The sequence below is a fragment of the Cavia porcellus genome, unplaced genomic scaffold, assembly GCF_034190915.1.
Source record: "Cavia porcellus strain 051 isolate PalLab524CR breed Dunkin Hartley unplaced genomic scaffold, mCavPor4.1 scaffold_12, whole genome shotgun sequence".
Classification (NCBI taxonomy): domain Eukaryota; kingdom Metazoa; phylum Chordata; class Mammalia; order Rodentia; family Caviidae; genus Cavia; species Cavia porcellus.
The window spans coordinates 84,816,847-84,836,054 of record NW_026947495.1 but is presented as its reverse complement, the minus strand read 5'-3'; positions in this window follow the sequence as shown (position 1 = coordinate 84,836,054).

Below are 19,208 nucleotides of genomic sequence, written 5' to 3'. Positions count from 1 at the left end.
CTTCACAGCCATCTGTTAGAAATTGGAGTAAGACATAATGCTGCCCAGCAGGCAGTGTCAGAAGACAGGGAGAAGAAGAAAGAGGGAGTGGAAAAGGGACAGGGTGAGGGAGAGAGTGTGAGCTGACTCCAGTCTACATGTAATTATCTTCAATGGTTTACACACATTCAAGGACTGCCTGAGCTATCCACTGTAGTTTAAGTGTTGGGGAAAGCATGCATCTAAATTTCCAAAATGAAATAATAGTCTGTCTCCAAAGGTGGGTAAAAGGAGCCAAGATGTAGCTCAGTGGCACAAGTACCTTCCTGGCAAGTGCAAGGTCCTGAGTTCGATTCCAACTACAAACAACAACAACCAAAAACCCCTCAAAGGTGGGTAAAAGAAAAGAGCTGGAACAAGAAAGAGAACCACTGTACAGGCAGGTAGGTGTGTAGCCTGCGTGGAGGGCTCATTTTACTAATGCTGTTTCAGATGGACATGGGAGCCATCCCTGGGTGCCCCAGACCACAGGAGCCCCAGCAGTGGGGTCTGCTGGCCCTTCCTGGGTTGCTCATTCATTGCCCATTAATCTTGTGAAAAGCACATTGTGTGAGATCCAGAGAGAGGTATCTTCAAGTGAAGCAGAAATTCTGACCTAACCACAGCCATTTGGTTTAATAAAGTTGCAGTTACTCTGTTCTCTGCCACAAGAAGCTCAGTTAAATTCCATGATTTGTCATCAGATTGAAACTTCTTCAGATTTGCTAAAAACAACTTTGCTTCACGCAGTGTGCTCACAAGATTCTCGTATCACGGCCTTCAGCAAAAGTGTATCTTGTTCTTGTAACTTCTGTCTTATAACTCATAACTTATAAAAAGACAAACTTTCTGTAAACCTCCACCCTAGACTTCAGAGATGGCTCCTCTGGGGTCTGCTAGCATTAATAAAATTTCCTTTTTTCTCTGAGCTCCTGGCTACTGTTGGTTCAATTTCTCCTGTAACATTAAGTGCTTCCAAAAAGTGAGTATTAACACACTGATGCAAAATGAGAACCTAGCAGCGCTGCCCTTGTCCCCCAGTGCTGACCAGCTTTCCCCTAGCCAGAATGACCAGTCTTTACTCTGCCAATTTGACCCTGAACAGTCACTTTACCTCTTAGTCTCAGTTTCCTTGGTTATAACATGGATAGAATAATACTAATTCCTCCTAGAGATGTTTTAAGCATTGGGAGCCAATTTGACCTTAAGCAGTCACTTGACCTCTTAGCCTTGATTTCCTTGTTTATAACACGGTAAAATAATACTATTTACTCCTAGGGAGATTTTAAGCATTAAAGGCCTGAGCATGATGGTGTGTATCTGTAATATCAGTACTTTGGAAGGCTGAGGCAGGATGATCTCAAAATTGAGATGATGTAGGCTATTTGAGGAGATCCTATCTCAAAAGAGGGGTTAGGGGAACAGTGCTGGGTTTGGTTCCCAGTTAAACCAACAAACAAACAGTAATGGATCTAGGCATTTAGCACAATGCCCAGCACTGTCCCTCTGCTAGGTGGGCACATGAGCTACCAAAGGAGAGGCATTCAGTGTACAGATTCACATATGGCCACCCAGATGTTTATTAACAGTGAACAGATGGACAACACACCCTGTGTACACAGCCATCTGTGGCACATTTTAGGACCCCCGAACTGAGCTGTTCCTTCCTCCCACCTCTGTGGTCAAGGTTTCCCTGTGGAGGCCTGGAGCAGCAGCCCACTGGGGTTTCAACCTGTCTCCAGAGACAGCCCCGCCCCTGGAGGAGACCTCAGCAGCCCTCTTATGACCTCATCACCACTTCGACCAATGGGGCGGGAGACCTGAGGAATGCCCCGCCCCATCTGTTGCTATGGTTTTTGTTTATTTGAGCGTTGGGCCCAGCTGAGGGGCTGCTCAGAGGTTCTGGGAAGTGCTTTCTGGGTGGCCTATGGGACTGTGCTGATGTGGACCTACCCTTTACCCCGCCCCACCCAGAATTTCTGAACAAATTCGAAGGCGGAAATTGACTGTGGCAGAAGAAAAAGGTAAATCTCATGAGGTCGCAGGCGCTGTCTGAGTCCCCTAATGGCCGCAGTGTAGACTCAACAGCTGTCCCCCACAGCAGACCTCCCTCAGCCCCCTTACCCCTTAGCTCGGTCCCTGCCCCTGTGGGACTGGAGAGGAGGTCAGGGCAGAAACAGATTCTGGGGACAGGAGGGAGGAGTGCTTAGTCCCAAGCCCCAGGGACGGACATCTCTGCCCCTCACCTGGCTTTGCTCTTCACACCTGGTCCCCTGAAGTGTCTTTACAGCCTTTCTGCTTTCTCTGGTGGAGACACAGATGTCCGCTGGGCAGGGAGTTGGATCATGGGAGGGAGTACATGTGCCCTTGCTCCTTAACTTAGTGTCAACGTGGAAACTTCGCCAGGGAGCTCAGCATTGGCAGCGTCTCTGGATGGCCACCTCAGACTCAGGTCTGTGGGTTTTCCCCCTGGTTTCTACTCCCTTCAAAAGCTTCTTCTAAGTTCCCATGTGAATTCCCTTTGACTCTGAGACCAGACTACTTTCCCCAGCTTCTTGGAACGAGCTTGTCTAATGTAGAACAGATCCTGGAAAACTCAATTTCTCCATGTAAATCTTTCCCAGATCAATTGCAGCTTGGATGCTGATTGCCACAGGATTGAGGCCTTTAAAACATTTTATTTTTCTCCAGGTGGGGTCTTGCTCTGAAGTGCAGGTAGGCCTCCATTCACAGTCCTCCTGCCTCAGCCTCCCAATTCCTAGCATGCATCACTATGCCTACCTATTTTTTGAAACTGCAGTTCTGCTTGATTCTCTAAAGAGGAAACATTAATATATGTAAGGATAATATATGCATAATTTTGTAAGACAGTAATCGATTTTTCTGACATAATGCTTGGCTTAGGCTCTACTAGTTCTGAGGTTCCCTGGGGCTGTGTCTTTAGCACTTCTGCAGTTAGGGTACTTGACAGCTATTGTTTGAGAAGTACTAGTGTACCTCTAACAGATGGGTAAGACAGTGCCCAGATGTCTGGTTTTTAAACCACCAGATTTACAGTTCCCACCTATTAGTGTTTGCTTTTCCACTTCTACCTCTGGTTTTGCCCCCTGGGATGGTTAATTCCTGGCAAATCTCAGAGGTGAGAGTTAGAAGATTGAATTCCCCATCTGTTGTTACTTCTCCTGATGTGTGTGTGTGTGTGGTCCTGGAATTAGAGCCCAAGGTCTTGGGCATATAGAGAAAATGCTCTACCACTCAGTTATAGCTCAACCAACTCATTGCCTTTCATTGTTTGATTGATTGATTGATTTTAGCCCTGCAAATTGAGTCCAGGAAGCACTGAGCAGCATTCCTAGCTCTTTCACTTTCTTTCTTTCTTTCTTTCTCTTTCTTTCTTTCTTTCTTTCTTTCTTTCTTCCTTCCTTCCTTCCTTCCTTTCTTCTTTTTTCCTTCTTTTCCTTCTATCCTTCCTTCCTTCCTTTTTGACATTACTTTTCACTGATTTATGGTTTATCCAAAATGGCATCATACTCATCATCTTATTTTCCCAACTTCCCCAGTATCTGGGATTAAAAGGCCTGCACCACCTGGCCTGCTTGATTTTGTTTATTTTTTTTTTCTTTGTGCCACATGCACCCCTCATTACCTCACTCATTAAATGATCACCATAGTACCCTGTAGGGTGGTGGGTGGCACTGCAGCAGGAGGATGTGAATAGAGGGCTTATCATTCTCATGAGCACCACTGCTCTTCCTTTGCACAGGTGAGAGAGTTTCAAGTAAAAGCCAGCCTTGTTGATGCTATAGTAGTGAAGAAGAAGAGCAAGAAAATAGTACCTTCACCATGGGACAGGCACTGCTGGTGACTGTCACTCACCTGAGAAAGTGAGTCTTGGGTGGCCAGGCTGCTGGGGACAGGGGCCCAAATGGCAGTAGAGGGTCACAGTTCAGATGAAAATGTCAGGTACTGGTTAATAATTCTGCATTTGGGAGCTATGGTTGGGTCTTGACAAGCTTGTGTCAAGCCCTGGGTATGATCAAAAAATAGGGCAACCACACCCCAAAAAACTGAGAGGGTGGGAGTGGGGAGAGAGAGGAGAGAAGACAAGAGGGAAACTTTTATGTACACTTGGGAAGTTCAAATGAAATGCTTTTACATGAACTCACTAGGGCCTAGTAGAAACATTGTGTAAATGGCAGTTGCTATTTGATTTCCCTCAGCCAGGGAAGCCACACTAGTGAGAACAGACACTCTGTTTAGGCTCTGTAAAAGCCCTCCAAGTTGTGAGAGGAGAGCTCTGGGCCCCAGGATTAGATGTTTTGAATCATGTTTGCTATTAGCTTACTGGGTGATAACAGAAAAATCATTTCCTTGGCAGGGCTTCAGTGTCTTTTAAACTTCATTTTTAGCCATATCACTTGAGTCCCAGTGATGCCTTACAGGGGATTCTGATTTCTAAATGAAGATGTGGGACAGAGTTAGTGTGGCATGCAGTGTCTCTTGAAGGAACTGTTCCCACTTTCCTGCTGCTCATTGTGGCTTTCCCAGGTCCCAGCCTGGACAGTCATTTGCTGAGCTACAGGCAGAGCAAGGCCATGGGGGATCAGGATGGAGGCTGTCAGCCCTTGCTTTGAGCTTTGAACATCTGCAATGTGGGCCTGTGGCCTGGAGCCTGGGCAGCCACATCCTCACTCCCTCTGTCCCCAGCATGTGTGACTGTCTCCTGACTGCAGCAGCCCTGTCCTACGTGCTCTGTCCCTTTGTGACTATGGTATTTAGGTATCTTCTGTCCCTCATGTCCCCCTTAAATCTGCCTCCTTCTGTGACAGGCTTGGAGACCACTCTGCTCCTGCACTTCCTTCTGCTGATGACACTGTGTCACGTGGTGGTGTCCCTTCCCCAGGAACTGCTCTCACTGGTGGCATCTCCGCAGGTTTGTGCCTTTCTCCTTTGGCCTGCTGTCTTCCTAAATGCTAACTCCATCTTCCTTCCCAAAGAACTGTGTTCTCTACAGTCTTCTTTTCTCTCTGGGCAGCTTGGTCTCTAGAGCCAAGTGTTCTCCCTGGGGACTGGGATGGGGAGGCCACCTTGAGGCTTTTCCTTGAGCTGTGAGGAGGTGGAAGTTTGAGAGTCAGTGTTGCTCCCTTTGCGCTGGGTGGTTCTTATGGAAGTTGACTCCCTCCCTCATATATTTCTTTTAAACAGCGCTCTAACTCTGCCAGTGGCCCCACTCTTGTGGCTGAAGACAAATGAATGTCTCCCATCGTAGCAGCAGTCCCTTGGCTGGGGATCCCAGCAGGATATTCTCCAGGATACTCAACCTTATCCAGCCCCCTGCAGTTTCTCTTCGTTATTTTGTTACTCAGTCAAAATACTCATCATTCAAAAGTTAAAAGAGAACAGGTTTATATCAGCTCACAGTTTGTAGAGGTTTCAGACAGTCAGCTGGCTCTGGGGCAGAGTGACCTCACAGAGGAGAAACAGTCCATGGCATGGCAGGAGATAGGCAGCAAGCAGCAGCAGTAGCAAACTCCCTTTTATCTCTTATCTCATCCAGGCTACAATCCTTTTGTCTAGTGCCACGCACACCCCTATTCTGTCTTCCCGTTATCACATCCAGAATTGTGACATACCAACTGTACTAATCCAGTACATAGACATTTAATGTCAATAACCTGCACCTTAGATCAGTGATGATAAACCTTTTAGAGACTAGTGCCTGAAGTGAATAAATGAAAATCATTTATTTATTTCAGTGTGCCCACCTGACATTTAAACGTGAACACTGAGGTTTTGGCTTAGAAAAATCAACTCACACATTCACATCTTTTGTCTTAAAAGTAAAGCAACACATGGCCCACTACCACTGTCCCAGATCCATTCACCTCTGAAAAGCCCCATCCAATGAGTGCATGAGACTTTGTTCAGACATCTAGATAACAACCCCTGACCTGTGACTCTACCTCTTGGCATATGTCTAGAGCTATGTCTAGTGTTCAGTGATGGTTAGGGTTAAGGCTATGATTAGGTTGAGGGTTAAGCTTAGGTTGATAGTGTTAGTAATTGGTCCAAGGATAGGGATAGGCTATATCCAATGCTAGGGTTTGGGTAATACTAGGGTTTCACAAGGGTTAGGGTTAGAATTAATTTTACGGCTATTTCAGGACTAGTGTTAGGGTTAGGGTTAGGGTATGAATTGAGAGTGAAGGATCTAGATCTGTTGTGTTTAATATTATATCTAAGCGAAGTGTTCATGTTCTAATTAGTTCTCTTTGTAATTGCTGAGAAAAGCTGCCCATACCCAATGGTAAAGGGTGATAAGTTTATTTTAGCTCACATTTTGTAGGTGTTTCAGTATATATTAAGCTGGATCCTGGGCAAGGAAGTATGGTAGAGAGCCATGGAAAGGACAGACAGTCCCTAGCAAGGCAGACAGGAAGCACCAGCAGTGAGCCTCCCTTTGCCTGTATACTCCATCTGAGCTAGAATCCTGTTGGTTGTTGCCACTGATACCCATAGAGAATTTTCTGTCTTCAGTAAATCCACCCAGCCACACCCAGGGCTATAGTATATCAAGTAGTTGTTTAATCCAGGACTACACAGTAGTGATCTAGCCACAGCTTAAAATCCACACCTATGTGTGCAGGAGCCTGTGCAGGTATCTAGATATAAGCCATGCCATTCAGGATGCTTAGGGTGAAGTTTCGTGTAGACTCAGGATTAGTGATAGAGTTAAGTTGTCTTGATTACTTTTCTCTCATTACTGGGACAAAATACCAGTACACAAAATGAAGGAAGGAAAGGTTTATTTAGACTACTTCGTGGAGGTTTCAGTCTACCATCAGCTGACTCCATGGCAGGATGGCATGGTATCCAGGCAACATGGTAATGCAGCAACAGCAAAAGCAGCCAGAGCAAAAGAGAGGAAGAGTAAGCCACTTTTCCTTCCTTGTATTGTACACAGACCACCCTTTCCATGGTGGGTGTAGCACACACAAAATCTCCTTGGCCTCCTTTTGCACAGGAGGATGATACTTACAAAGGAAGAGTTCTAGCTTCATGTGGAGCCTATCAGTTAAACTTCTAAACTCCGCAAGTTGACAAAATGTATGAAGTATAGCATAGGGTTAGTGACAGATGTAGGGATAGAGCTAAGTCAGGCTCAGGTAAGATTTTGGTTGGATTAGGGTTAAATTGAGGCTTCCACCAGGCTTAGCGTAAGTTTCACAGTTATGTTTATGTTTAGGTTTAGGTTTGGGCTTTGGTTTAGGTTTGAGTTTTGGGTTCTACCAGTATTAGGGATGGGGTAAGGTTTAAGTTTAGGTTTATGTTTAAGGCTAATGCTAGTTTTAGGTCTAGGGAAATTTCATATTAGGGATTGTGTGAAGGTTAGAGTTAGGTCTATGACTAGCACCATGGTAAGCCAGAGTGCAAGGTTTAAGACTAAGGATAGGTTTATGCCTGAAGGAAATTCTATTTCTAGGGCTGTGGTTCCACCATCATTAGTGTCAGGCTTAGGGCTAGTCTATTGCTAGAATAGGGGTTGAAATATGCTTGGGGATTTCTTTCTATTGTGTTTATGTTTTAGGGTTTGAGTTGGAGTTAATGTTACAAGTTTGGGCTAAGATTAGAGTGTTGTGTAGGTCAATATTGAGGGTAAGCCTGGTGACTTAGCTCAGTGGCACAATCACCTGCATGGTTGATACAGTGTCACGAGTTTAATCCTTGGTACCACAAAAACAAAAGAATAAGCAAAAGTAAAGGATTAGGGATAGGTTTATGAATAAATTTAGGGCTATGCTGGGGCTAGGGATTTTGCTATGGGTAGGTTAAGGGTCAGGTTTAAGATTAGTTTTAAGGATAGGTTTTGGAATGAGGTATAGATAGGGTTAGAGTTAGAGTTATAGTTAGGATTAGGGTTAGATGAGGGTTATATTTTAAGGTTATGTTTATGATTAGGATTAGGGACCAGTTATGATAGGATTAAGGATTTGTATAGGTTTAGGATTACTTTTAGTTGTAAGACTACTTCTGGCATTAGAACATTAGTGTAAATTTTATGGTTAGTGTTAATTCTAGTTTTTGATAGGTGTTGCTTAAGGGTTATACCTGGAGAAAAGCAAGGGTTTCATCTGAGGATAGAGTTAATGCTAAGGTAGTGTTTTAATTAAGGTTATGGTTTTGTCAGTGGTTAGTGTTAGGATTGGGTCATACTTGGGGTAAAAATTCAAGGTTAGAGTTAGGTTTAGGTTTATGTTCACATCAAGTTCAAGATTAGACTTAGGGCTGTGGCTAGGGTTCCAAGGGCTAACCTTATGCTTAGGTTCATTGTTAGGGTTGGGACTATGGTTGGGTCTAGAGCCTGGGCTATGGTTGAGCTAGGGTTAGTGATCCACCAGAGTGTGTGTTAGGGTGAGCACTATGCTATGGTTAGGGAAAGGGCTACAGTTCAGCCAATATCCTGATTAGGATTTTTTTGGGTGGTGTTAGGGTCATGGTGATGATTAGCCTTATTGTTTCAACAGGGCTGTGTTACAGTTTGGGTTACTGTTAGTGTTGTGGATCCACCAGATTTATGTTTAGAGTTAAGAGCAGCATTAGTTTTAGGGCTAGGATTAGGCTTACAACAGATTTAAGGTTATGGTACAAGTGAGGCTCAGGATTAGGGCTTGTGATAGAACTATGGTTATGGATTGGACTAGTTTCACCTGGGTTAAAATAAGGCTTTCATTTAGGGTTATAGTTATGGTTGGGCTAAGGCTAGATCTAGCATAAGGATGTGGTTGTACCTGAGTTTGTTTACGGTTAATGTTAGCTTTAGTTTGAGCTTTATCATTAGGTTTCTACCAGGAATATAATATTATTTAGGGTTACTGTTTGGCTTGGCCTATGGCTAGGATTAAGTCTAGCATTCCACAAGGATTAGATTTAAATTTAGTTTAGGGTCAGGTTTAGGTTAGGCCTTGTCCTAGTGCTAGAGATTACACTGAAGCTAGTGTTTGTCATGGGTTATGTTTAGTTTTAGCATTAAAGACAGAGTTATGTTTCTACAGAGTTAGTGTTAAAGAAACCTTAGGTCTAAGGAAAGAGTTAGGGTTAGAACTTTGGGTAGGACTAGGTCTAGATCTAGGAGTAGTTACAACAGTGTGAGCTTTGTGGTTAGGTTTTCTCCAGGTGTAGGGTTAGTTTGGGTTAAGGTTTAATTTTTACCAGCATTAGAGTTGGGCTTAGTGTGATAAGTTTAGAGTTACATTTTGGTTAGTGTTAGTGTTCCCCAAGGTTATGTTAGCAATAGTGATATATGCATAGCTTGGGCTAGTTCTAGGTCTACAGTTCTACCAAAGATTGGGCTAGGATTAGGGTTATGGATAGGATTAGAGTTCGGGTTATGGTTCCATTCTTTGGTTTAGGCATGGTGGAGTCTTCTTCTATAGGTGGTCCCAGGTTCTTTCTGTCCTGCGCTAAATATTGGTCCACAGAAGCAGAAGTGGTAATAATGTTTTATAGATATTAAAGGTAGAAGAAAAATTCCATCTCTATGGAATGAGTTTTGGTCGAGTTAAAATAGAAGAAATAAATCAGCACCCTCTAGTCGTGTATGTGATACCTGAAAGTGACATGAGAGCACAAGTGTTGATGTTGTTTCTCTTTTTAAAAAATATTTCCCACACTGCCATCAGGGTTAGATCACCCTATGGAAAACTTGCTAGTGTTCTCACAAGATGTCCACATGCAGGGTTCTGGGAGCTGTCCTAACATGTGGCCTGGAAATTTGTAATTAGTGTGCCATAAGAATGTTCCCAGCTAGTCTTTTCTGCCTTGCTAGGATTTTTCATTTATAAGCCATGCCTACTTTCATAGCCTGCCTTTGCCATACCCTAGTCTCCTGCCTCATTTCTCCTTGAAGCAGACATTTTCCCTTAATTCTTTATGGGGTTTCAAATTTAAGGAGGTTTTCATTTTCTTTGTAGGTACTTCTGCTGGAAGGAATTGTAGGTTGTAGTTATACGGTCTGCAGGGCAGATGTCACATATTCCTCTGGGCAAGAATCTGGCAGGACTGTTTCCACACAGTTGGATAGGCTTTGGTGTTTGGCCTAAATGAATAAGGTATTATTAGAATCTTGTGGTCTCTGAGTATACTATCATATCAGAAGATAGAAAAGGTCTCCCATATGACATTTCAAACAGACTCATATTAGCCCCATTTTGGGTGTTTGGAACCCTCATGAGGGATATTGGCAATAATCAGAGACAAGGCTCAGATGCTTCTTTGTACAATTCTGTCAGAACTCACTTTAGGATCTAGTTGACCTTTTGAAAATCCTGAGGACCCTATGTCGAATGGAGATGATAGTTTCTACTGAAAGCCTGAACCATCCTGAGTTATTTGAGAGGTAATAGAAGGCCAATTGCCATTCTGAAGGGACTGGTCATTGAAACTGGGGAATGATTACTTTGAGGAGCACCTTGACTACCTCCATAGCTTTTTCTGAATGGGTAGAGAAGCCTCAGCCCAACCTTTAAGGTGTCTATTAGGACCAATATTTACCTATATCTACCATGGGCACGGAGGTACATGGACAACGTCTAACTATCAGACCTCCCCTGGTTATATCCCTCTCCTCTGTTTGGATTCTAACAAAGGAGGTGCTATGAGGTTGCCAGGGTTCTTGTAGGCACAGATTTACTGACCTGTCAGGTGGCTGTTGCTGGCCTTACTCCTATGAAAATTTGAGTGGCCATCTCCACTGTAACTCTTCTTCCCATGGGGAGTCATCAAGAATTTTTGTTGTCTTTTGCGGTGTTCCTTGAGAAAGCACAGTTGGGTTTCTACCAGAGTCCCTTTTTAATCCTCCCTTGTCCTAAATTCCTTTATCTTGCTAGGGATTATAGACAATTTTTAATGAGTCCTCAAAACAGGGAATAAAGTTAGGGTTTTGAGGGTGTGTGAGGTTTTCTTTTTGCCTTCCTATCAGGTTTTTATTACCCAAGGAGACTTCAGATGTGTCCTTCTCTGGTGTCCCCTCAATGTATGGCAGTGACCTGCAGGGGAAGTTAGACTGCCTCTAGGAGTCATAGAATTTCCTTTTTGTTATTTTTAGGGACTGGCAATTAGACAGGATGTCTCTTTCTTTACAGATAGTTCCAAGGGCATGTAGAACAAGAAAAGCATATTTGGAGACTATATGGATAGATAGATTTTTACCCTTTACTAATATCAATGCCCAAGAAAGAATCACAGGTCTACTATTTGATTGGAGATCCCCTGGGGAAGGTGTCTGTCCTGCAAAAATGTCCAGTTTTCTCAAAGTTAGTTTTCAGCTTCTTCTGCTTTCACAGTTTTGTCTGCTACAGTTTTCAGACAGAATGGGAATCCAGTAACCACTCTGTAGTTTTTGAAATGTATGCTAGTAGGCAGTGATCTTGTCCTAGCCTTCAGGTCATGACACACAAAGAAATTCCTCTATTTTTGATATGTACATGTAGAAGGGATTTAAAGTCAGGTATTTCTAATGCTGAAGCCCAAGGGCATAATTTAATTTTCTAAAGGCATTGTCAGTCACTTCTAGGGCACACAGACTCAGGACCTTTGACAACTTCATATAAAAACTTTGCCATTAGTCCAAAATTAGGTGTCCATATCTGGCTGAAGCCAGACATTCCTAGGAAGAAGCAAAGCTGTTGTTTCTTGGCAGAAGTTCTGAAATTGCAGATAACCTGGATCCCACCTCTAGACAATTGTTGTGCCCCAGGTATAAGACTGTGTCCCAAGTATTGAACTTTCAGAGATATATATGAGCCTTTTCTTTTGAGAGTTTATGTCTCTTCTTTGCTAGAAAATTGAAGGTTTGTGTAGTGCTATGGTTGGGTAACTTCCAAATTGAGCTGCAGATTAACATACTGTGTACATGGTTCCCTGTTTAAACCCCAGGTTTTTTCAGTCTTTTTATAATGCCTGAGAAAAAGGTGAGGGCTATCTCTAACCACTTGGGGGAGAAGTGCCCAAATATGTTGGTACTTTTCCTTTGAAATTGAATTTTCCCATTCAAAGGCAAACAGAAGCAGTGAATCGGAATGGAAGAGAATATAAAAGCATCTATGAGGTCTAAGGCTGAGAACAAATTTATGCTTCTTGGAATTTGGGAAGGAATTGTGTGTGTATCTGCCACCAGAGGGCGCACTGGGATTCCAACCTTGTTTATGAAACACAATTTTTTTTAAACCATGCTATATTCTCCAGAGTGTTTTACTAAAGGGAAAATGAAAAGGTCACCAAGGGCCATGTTTGAGAAATCTCTCTTGGGGCCATTACCTGACTCTTCTTTGACTGGATATTGCTTTCCATTAGGAAACTGGCTGGAGTTTTCTTACTTCAAAGCTACTGGCATAGCTGATTTCTCCCCCTCCAAGTAGTCCATTATGCAATGCAGCAGGATACACCTGCTGGCTAATTAGGTCAGGCAGACTTGGTGTAGTCCTGAAAGGTGAAATCCATTTTGGCTATTGTTGGAATTTGAGAATTACCCCTATTTTTAAAGCAAATCTCTTTCTAGCAAGAGTGTAGCAGACTGGAGGACAATGGAAATCTTGGTTAAATATTTGGCCTTCAAAGTGACAAGTCAGAGCAGGTGGCCAGAAACTGACTAAGGCTTCCCTCAGCCACAGTCATAGCTATAGATCTAGAAGGGGATTCTCCAGAGTAAGAACTTTTTGTCTTCCTCTGTATCAGTGAGTAATTGTTCTGGCTCACATAGGACAATCAGGGCTACCTGTTTCCTCACAGGAGCTGGCGATGTCCTTGTAAAAGGGCATTGTAGTGGCCCCAGGTCCCTTCAGTCTTCATTGGAGAGCAAAATGAAAGTGTTGACTATCCTATGCCCTCACTGGGAGCAGGGACAGTCAACCCTCTAGTGCCATGAGACACTTAGAACAGGGCCCTGGAGGTGGCTTGGTGCAATTGAGTGTGACCAGTGTCTTGTCGTCTTGCATTTGAAACTGAAACTGTTTTCTCAATTATCTTTAGGTTTCCCTTAGATGATTTTGGGTTCATTTAAAATGTTACAAATTATGCCAGATATAATTCTGGGCTTTATCTTTACACTCTTCATCTAAGATCCTGATTGTTGAACACAAAAACAGTTATGTCCAGCAACTGCATCATAGGTATAATAAAGATCCATCTGAAGTTTTTTTAATTTATGCAAAATATCTGGGTCTTACTGACAAGTGAAATGATGTCCAATCAGTACATACTACTCCTTGGAAGATGGATCTGTGTTTGTATATTTACAAAAGAATTCTGTTGCTGAATGTATTGATGCACGCCTGTAATCTCAGCACTTGGGAGGTTTTGACAGGAGGATCCTTGCAAGTTTGACACCAGCCTGGGATACAAAGTGAGTTCAAGGCCAGATCAAATTGCATACAGAGACACTGCCTCAAAAAAAAAAAAAAGACTTGTACTACTCATCTGGAGTTTCTTCTTTGCCCCATATGGTCCTGCTCACCATATCATAATTAACAGATTTCTTAATGTACCTTTCATTCCCATGATAAGAACAGCCACCATGTGGGAGATCATTTTTAGCTCCTTACTAGTATTATAGTCTCAGTTTGGCTCTGTTAAAGGGAAAACAGACTTACCAGGGTGATGTTCTTCTGTTCTTAAAGCACATTGTTATTCTGCATAGTTCTTAGCCTGTGGTAGGATGCTTCACCTTTCATTTGTGGAACTGGACATTTTATCACAGTAAGTCAAGAATGAGTGTCAAAGTTTCAAACTCCTTTGCAAACTTACAAGGTCCTCTGAAAGTCAGCCTAGCCCTTTTTGCATTGTTCGATATCTGCAAGTGAGACAAGGACCTAGACTCAAGAAGTCACCTCTGCAAGTGAAGTGGGACAAGTTGTGAGTAAGAAGGACCACTGGGAATACCACCTGTGGGCTTGGAACTGTCTGTGTACATCTATGATGCCTAAGAGTTGATGCATCCTGCAGGGTGTACAGCTGTCTGAGGAACATAATGAGGGGCCTGAGGGGTACTGAATTCCTCTGGGACACTAGGCACTAAAGGATTTCCTGTGTCTGTTGAAGGCGAGGGGACTGCTTTATTGACCTGATGATCATGAGGAGTGTTTCAAGGAGACCTTCCTGCATGGTTGTCTTCCCGAAAAAGATGAGCAACAGTTGATGCTCTCAGGATGAGATCATCAGATTTGTACCTTTCTTCTTTAGGGGCTGGCTACTCTTAATACCACAGTTTCTGGATTTTTCCTGAGGTAAAAGGTCACAAAAGCTTGAATATAAGGAATTTCACTCAACCTTCTATGCTTTAAGCAGGAATAATTTAACTGAAAAATATATCACAATTTAAACTGCCATCCTATACCCATCTCTTGTCATTCCCTAGTTCATGATGGACCCAATATGTATTGCAGTAATCGGTAAGTTATGCCTTTTTCATATTAGTTACAGATTACCCACTAATCAAGAAAATGGCCTATTGGTGAAGTTGGTGGAACTGTGGGGTGCAGTTTATGGTGATTCCCATGACTCATCTGGAGGCCTAGAGAGAGAAAGAACTTGGTCTCACTTCCTTCAGACATCATTCCATGCAAAAGAACCCACAAAGCATCCCTTCTAGGTCTTGAGTATTTACTGGGCAGACATCTTTGTCAGAAGCTGAGACATTGTCAGCATCTTTCATAGATGACGGAGAAAGCAGGATACCATTCCTGGTCTCATGAGAAAAGACTGGATGTGGGGCAGAATAAAACATCAGTTATAATTGAGAGAGAGACAGGGAGTGGGAGAAAGAGACAGAAGAAAACCTTGTCTCTTTTCTTGAATGGCTGTGCCAAATATGTTACCAGGTTTTGTGGTGTTGGAGTCTTCATTTAAGGTGTTTTTGAGGTTGTGTCTACCTGGTCAAAGGATTGTTAATGAGATACCCAAATGATAATAAGGCTTTACTTTTATTAAAGGTAGGGAAATAAAGGCTCTGCAGAGTGAGTCTGGGTCAAATAATAGTAGGGGAAAAATAAATGTTCTCTATAGGGCAAGGGTAGGACAGAGTAGCACAAAGAACATAAAGCCAGATGTCTTTTTTTAATATTTCCCACACTGGTGTCAGGTCTGGGCCATCCTATTGAAAACCTGCTTGAGTTCTCATGAGAAGTTCATGTGCGGGACTTTGAGAACTGCTGGGCACATGTGTCCTGGAATTTTATAATTGACAGTTTACATATACTTTCCTGGCTAGTCTGCCATGCCCTCCTGGGAGTTTCTAATTAACAGGTCATGCTTAAATTCCTAAGCAGCCTTCACATGTCGTAGTCTCCTTATTTCATGTAGGGTTATGGTTAGGCATAGGTCTAAGAATTGGGCTAGGCCTAGGTTTAGCACTTGGCTTCCACCAGAGTTGTGGGTAGTGTTGGGTGTAGGCTTAGATTTAGGGTTTTGATCTAAGCAGGTTAATGGGTAGGAGTTAGGGTTAAGGCTAGGGTTACAGCAAGGTAACTGATGTTACATGTAGGGCTGGTGCTTTAAAGGTCTAGATTTTGAGTAGGGCAAAGGCTACACCAGTGTTAGGGTTTTTAAAAAACAATTGTTATGTTTTATTTGAAATGTGGCTTTTTTTCAGAGGTGGGTGATTATATGAAAGTTGGTGCTAGTGTTTTAGTGTTAGGGTCAGTGTTAGAGTTAGCATCAGTGTTACTGGCAGTGTTTTAGTGTTTGAGTCATGAATAAGGCATAAGCTAGAGATCCATTTACGTTATGGCACAAATGAGGGTGAAGTTTATGTATAGATTTAAAGCTATGCTAGGGTCAGAAGTGCTTGCAGCATAGAATAAGGCCTACATATAAGGTTAGGGTCAAGAATAGGATGCAGGTACTTCTAGGGATAGGGTCAGGAGGCTTAGGTTTCTGTCTGTGGCTCAGATTAGGGCTAGGACAAAACATATTTAAATTGAGGTTTAGGGCTTGGCTCATAATTATGATTTGGGCCCAGGTTTTGATAGAATTAGAGCTTTGTTTAGAGTTAGGAGTAGAATTTGGATTAGTGTTAGGTTTACAGTTAGAGCTAGGGCTGAGTTAGTATTAGTTTTTTGGTTACTATGAAGTGTCAGAGTTTGTCGATCTTGAGTGAGCATTATGGTTCAGAAGATCTGAGACCAGGGCCAGAGACACGCTCATGGTAAGGCCAGGGCTTCTGTTGAGATTTTGGTTTTGTTTATGGATGTCACTATTGTTGTCCTGGCGTAGGGGTGAAGGGGCCATTGAGAATAAGGTTTAGGTTCATGGTTTCATCAGATTGAGGAGTAGACAGTGTTAGTGTAGGGTTAGGGCTAGGGTCAGTGTTAGATTTAAGGTTTCTCCAATTTCTTTTGGAGTGCCAGTGTTACTATTGTGCTTAGGCTCAGAGTAGGGCTTGGGCTAGTTCTAGGGTCAGTTTCTATGCAGTTTCAGTGCTAAATCTATGGCCAGGAGTAGTGTAAATAGTAGGACTAGAATTCCCTATACTTAGGCTTATGTTGGGTGTTGCTATTAGGTCTAGTTGTAACTGTATGCTTAGGTTTGGATTTAGGTTTGGTTGCTTTTACATTCTGGTGTTCTAAGGCAGGTAGGATTAAGTTTCTTTGCAAGGATTAGGTAAACTTAAAAGTGTGATTAGGTTTTGACCTTGCATCATGTTAGAATGAGGGCTCTGAACAGGACTGGGCTGTTGTTATAGCAGGGTTAGGGCTAGGAAGAACTTACTCTTAAGTTTAGAGATAAGTCTCAGGTCAGGCTTAGAGATGGATCCATAACCAATTGTTAGAACAAGGATTCTGGCAGCATAGGGCATAGTTTTATGGTTCCAGTGTGGTTAGGATAATGTTTAGGATAAGGGTAGATGGGGATACAGTATAGTACAAGAATCATGACCAGAGCTAGGTGGTCTTATACTTACTTTTAGTGTTAGAGTTTAATGTTTAGGGTTGGCATTAGGGTTAAGATGAGGTTCGGTGTTAGGGGTTCACTATGCTTAGGATTAGGACTCGCTTCAGTATTTGTTTTAAGGATATGCTTAATGTTAGGCTAGGATTAGTGCTGAGATTCCATTCCCTTGTTGGTTTCTGTCATTGCTGAGACAATTTACCCAGCATGCCAGTTGTAAGGAGGAAAGATTTATTTTAGCACACAGTACTTGCAGGTATGCCATTGTGTCAGCCACCTGCAAGGCAAGGCAGCATGACCGAATGCCACTGCAGAGGACAAACAGCTCTTGACAAGGAAGCCAGGAAGCCTTGGCAGTGAGCCTCCATTTTCATGTTTATTGCCTCCAAGCTACAAGCCTGTTGCTTGTTGCCACTGATAACCCTGGAGAGTGTTCCGCCTCCAGTAAACCCATCCATTCACTGGCAGGACTCTGCTATATGAATGTTATCTATTGCAGTACCATGTCCCATGACACAGCCACTTGTAAATAGTCTGGCTGTGTGCATGAGAGGCTGGCATGGAGGACATCTTGATACATGCCTCAGCATATTGAGCATGGTTGGATTTCACTTTCAGTTTAGATTTAGGATTAGTGCTGGGGTAAAGGGTTAGTGACAGGGTTAGGACTGGGGTTACACAAGTCCCAACATGGTCCAGGCTAAAAGTTTGGGGTGAGTTGGCAGTAGGTAGAGGTTTTCACCAGGGGTAGGGTTTATTTCAGAGATGTGTGTGTATTAGGGATACTTTTAGGGTTAGCCTTTGTTGTAGGTGTATTTGTAGGTTTAGGTTTAGGTTTGTGGTTAGGGTTCTCTCTGTGTTATGCTAAGTGTGAGTTTTAGAGTCAAGTTACCTATTTAACCTTGAATAGGTTTTGGTCTAGGTCTAAGTGGTCTATCTTGGATAGGGTTCAGATTAGGCTTAGGACAAGGCATTGGATCTGGGTAAGGGCCAGAGCTAGGTTTGTGGTTAATGATAGGTCTTTGCAAAGGAAAGTTCTATGTCTAGGCCTATAGTTCCACCAGGGTGAGGATTAGGGTTAGGGATATGGTGAGGTCTAGAAAAGGGCTAGAAATACTCATAGGTAACTGGCAAAAGGTTTTGTTTAAGATGAAGGTGATGGTTCCTATTAACCTTAGTGTTAAAGTTAGTGATAGCATTAGTGTTGGTGTTAATATTAGTGTTAGTGTTATAGTTAGGGTCAGTGCTAGGTTTAGTGGCAATGGGTTAGTGTTTTAGTGCTGAGTAGGCATAGCATAGGGATGCACTTCGGTTAGGGCAAGAATTCAGAAGAGTTTTATGTATAGATTTAGGGCTATCATGGAATCAGAAATGTTTCCACATAGTATAGAATGTAGGTATACTGTTAGGGTCAGCAATAGGGTGCATATACTAGTAGGGATATGGTCAGCAGGGTTAGGTTTCTGTTTATGGTTGAGTTTAGGGCCTGTTAGTAAAGCTTATGTTTAAATTGATGTTTACTGCTAGGCTAAATGATAAGAGTGTGGGCCAGACTGTCATAGTGTTAGAGCTTTGTTAACAAGAGTGGAGTGTGGATTAGGGTTAGGTTCAATATTAGGACTAGGGCTGAGCCAGTATGAGTTTTCTGGTTAGTGTGAAGTTTGAAATTTTCTAGGTCTAGGGTGAGGGTTAAGGTTAGAGAAGATCTCAGACTTGGCCCAGACATAGGGCTCATGCCAAAGCTAGAATTTTTGTGGAAATTTTGGTTTCCTAAAATGGGTGTTTCTAGTGTTGTCTTAAGGTGAGATTGAAAGGGGCCACTGAGAGTTAGGTTTAGATTCATGGTTACAAAAGATTGAGGAGTAGGGATAGTGTTAGGGTAGAGTGTATTCTAGATGGGGTTAGATTTAAGTTTCTTCCATTGTTGGGATAATGCTAGTGTAATTATTTGGCTAAGGCTTAGGGTAATGCTTGGGCTGGGTTTAGGGTGAGCTTACATTTAGGTTCAGTGCTAAATCTATGTCCAGGACTAGTGCATGGACGAGGGCAAGAATTCTGTAGAGGTAGACTTATGTTTGGTGTTGCTGTTAGGTTAGGTCTAAAGCTATGCTAGGTTTTAAATTAGGCACATGGTTATATTTTTTGTTCTGGTGTAGTGTTTAAGGCAGGTAGGACTCAGTTTATTTGCAGGGAGTGTTGGAGTTAACAATAGGGTTAAGATTTGACCTGGCATCATGTTAAGATTTGGG